Here is a 3,364-nt window from a genome sequence, read left to right as displayed (position 1 = left end):
CCCTTGGGTTAATCCAAGATTCAGTGCATGCTAGTATGGGATGTTACTGGTGTTCCTGTGGGGCCCAGTAGAGTATGTTGTCCGACGTACTGATTGGAGCTAGGTATCCTGAATCGCTGAAAAACACAGATTCAGGATGACTGAAACAAATTACAAGTTCTTGCTAAATTAATTTGGGCTGAAAAAGACAATTGAAACAAATGTTTGGAGGATGGTGTAAATGTTCTCAAGACAAAACACATCAACGTTGGGAATAAAAATTATTTCAACACTAAATTTCCCTTACTTTTGACTTACAAAGTCCTTCCCCAACCTGAAAAGCTTCATTTTGTTCAATCCAACATCAGCCTTGTTTGGCCCAGTCAGCATATCAGTTATTTGGACAACTCCAGCCCTGACCCAGTAAGTCAATGGGGATTGATTGATTCAGTGGGCTTTGGCTCAGGTTCTATGTCTATTACTAGTCTCCTCCAGAATGGAGTCATGACATGGCATATATCAGATACAGATTTAGTGGTACAGTTTTACACGTGCTTTACTTGTGCATGTTAAATATCCACTGTACAGGTAGTCCTTGAACTTACGACACAATTGGTTCCTGAAAACAGCATCTTAAGTCAAATCGTTGTAACTCGGAACCAATTTTCCCATAGGAAACAATGTTATAAATGGGGGATTGGTTCCTGAACCAAGGCCTGATACACTATTTTCACCAAAAATACCCCAGAATTTTGTACTCAATCAATTATAGATGAGTAATATAGCTACATTAATGTATTTATACTGTAAATAGCAATCATATTGATTTGGAAGGACTTCTTTGAGGTGACTTTGCCGGACTTTCTGAAGGGCTCCTGGTTGGACTTTTTGAAGGGCTCTTGGCTGGAGTCTTCTCAGGAGTCCTGGCTGCAGGTTTTTCTGGAGTCTTGTCTGCTTTCTTAACGAAAGTGTCCAAGGAAGTTTGGACAGATGTCTTCCGAGGAGATGGGTGACACAGTGAACTTGTTCACTGTCATGGTGTCACATCAGATCAAGCGCTGTAAAGTCAAAACTAAAATCAGAAAGTTGAAACAGGGTGTCAATGTAGAAATGCTGTAACTCAAAACTTTGTAAGTTGAGGACTGCCTGTACATACAACCCCCTAATACTCATCTCTTGCTTTTGCACATGAAATGAGCTGTTTTTGAGTACCTCCTATTAACTCATGTTTTCAGTAATTTCACCCTCCTAAGTGCGCTGGTCAAGAAGACCCAGTTAATTATAGCTATCAAACAGAAATCATTAGAACCCAGCTGTGGAGGACTGTGCATACTATGTCATCTGAGCAGTTTGATTAGCAAATGAGTTTTGCTTCATCTTGCTCAGTGCATTTCTAGAAGTAAGCATTAAAACATGTACAATTTAGAACTTTAAATAGTTGAATTGTGTTGCTACTTGGTCTTCACAGCCCAATGTATTAATCAGTATTAAAGACTTTATAATCAGTTTCTAAAGGCTCTGGCATTTTTTTAAGGATATTTGTGGGCTTGGTTGCTTTTTAACCATTTCCAGTATTTCAGCTTATGATTGTGCAGTGAAGATGTGGGATCCTCTCATTGCTCAAGGATATGGAAGTGCAGATGGCATAAACATTTGGGTGGCATTTTCAAAACTCTTTATGACAGCGGTTCCCAAACTTTTTGGATTTTTGCTTTGCCATAGTCACTCTTGCAGTTCCTAGTGCTCATTGCAGCCAGTTTTTTGCCTTCAGCATCAGCTGCTTCTGCTGTCATCCTAGTTTCATGCCCCAGTAGGAACTTTGGCTGCCTCTCCCTTTGGAAGGGGACAAGCAGAGCACCTTAAAGTTTGGAAAACAATGCCTTGAGGAATGTTATACACAGAGGGCACATCTACACTCATGCATTAATATGCAGTAGCCTATTTTACTGCACATTAAAGTGTCACATCAAAAACCGTGCTAACATGCTAATGTGCAGTAAAAATAGGCTACTATACATTAAGTGACACTAAAAAAGCATTTGCTTTTGCTACTGCACAGTAAGGCAGCCTAATGCGCATTTATTAAGTACCTCACATTAGAAGTACTAAACTTGAATGTGCATTAGGCAAAGTGCATTAATGAATGTGTAGACATGCCCACTGTCTGTTGAAAGCCAGCAGAAGTTGCAGGCTAATTCATATATGCAGTTTTGAAGCTTTTTATCTCTAGATGAGTACAGTATGAACAGCTCTTAGCAGAGGCCTGGCCTGAACGACTGTTCAGGTTTTCACATTATTATTTGTATGGATGTCCTCGGATATTTATATCCAACTCAGGGTCCCTTTAACTGCATTTTGGCATCTGTGTTTCCTGAAGGCAGCAAAAAAACCTTTTTCTTTAAACAGAAACTTCGGAAATACAAAGTCACTCTCACACTTCAGTTAATAGAGACTCTGCACAATGAATGCACGGAAGCGGCAGAAGTCTGAGCAACTACACTGTTTGTGAGTATATTATGAGATGAGAAAAGAAACTATTGATTGAAAGACAGATGAGAACGTGTTTTTAAGGTCTGACCTTTCCTTTTGTTAAGAATATATAATTATTTTAATGTATGCACCTGCTTTTTATGCTGTCATTATCTTTTTAAAAAATTCCGCATGTGCATGATTTAATTTTAACGGATTTCAAAACTAATTACTACCTGGCTGAAGAAATTCCAGCAGTCTGGCTCCTTTCTGTAGCAAGTCATTCTGATGATGATATGTGAAAGAACATTTTGTTTCCAATGTTATTTCCATCTCTCCTAGCACTTGACTTGCATTTCTGTTTTTCACAGAGTTATGAACTTTTTGCAAATATTATAATCTAACTATTTCTTGTCTTTTGTATTCTTTTCACTTTAAGATGTATTGAACAACAGAAGGATATGTGTACTTTGGTAGTAATAATAAGGTAGCTTTTCTTATGGAATGTTATTCATAATGAAACTGAATTACAAAGATTGTTTGCATTGTTGTTATACCCACAGGTTTATCATCTGCACAATCTTTTCCTTATGCTGTGGACCTTCTGAAACAGTGCACAACATAGAGCACAGATATTCCATCAACCAAAGAGATCAATTCCTCCATAAACACTTTAACAATTGAAATGTAAATGGACTGCTATCACACACATCTGCCCTAAATGATGCCCTGAAGTATTAAAATAAGGACAATCGCTACTTAGTACTTGAAATATCTTGTTTTCTTTTTCTGGATCCACGTCGTCAGGAGCAATTCATTGAATTGAGGATGATCTCTACTATGGCTCATTGATGGGTCTTGAGGTGACTTAAGAGTCTAATCTTTGAACCATGGACCTGTTTGCAAAAGTTCTGCC

At 38.2% G+C, this 3,364-nt stretch overlaps 1 long non-coding RNA gene across 1 annotated transcript in view; it reads left to right on the top strand.

Annotated features, from left to right (window-relative positions):
- Positions 1–3,160, top strand: part of LOC102378840 — a 3,513-nt gene extending 353 nt beyond the window's left edge. The window contains exons 2-3 of the long non-coding RNA XR_323178.1: positions 2,386–2,484; positions 3,012–3,160. This is a non-coding gene — a long non-coding RNA (uncharacterized LOC102378840). The remainder of the gene's footprint in view (positions 1–2,385; positions 2,485–3,011) is intronic.
- The last annotated feature ends 204 nt before the right edge of the window (positions 3,161–3,364 follow it).

Source organism: Alligator sinensis, unplaced genomic scaffold (genome assembly GCF_000455745.1).
Source record: "Alligator sinensis unplaced genomic scaffold, ASM45574v1 scaffold115_1, whole genome shotgun sequence".
Taxonomy (NCBI): domain Eukaryota; kingdom Metazoa; phylum Chordata; order Crocodylia; family Alligatoridae; genus Alligator; species Alligator sinensis.
This window is presented reverse-complemented; position numbering and strand designations above follow the sequence as displayed.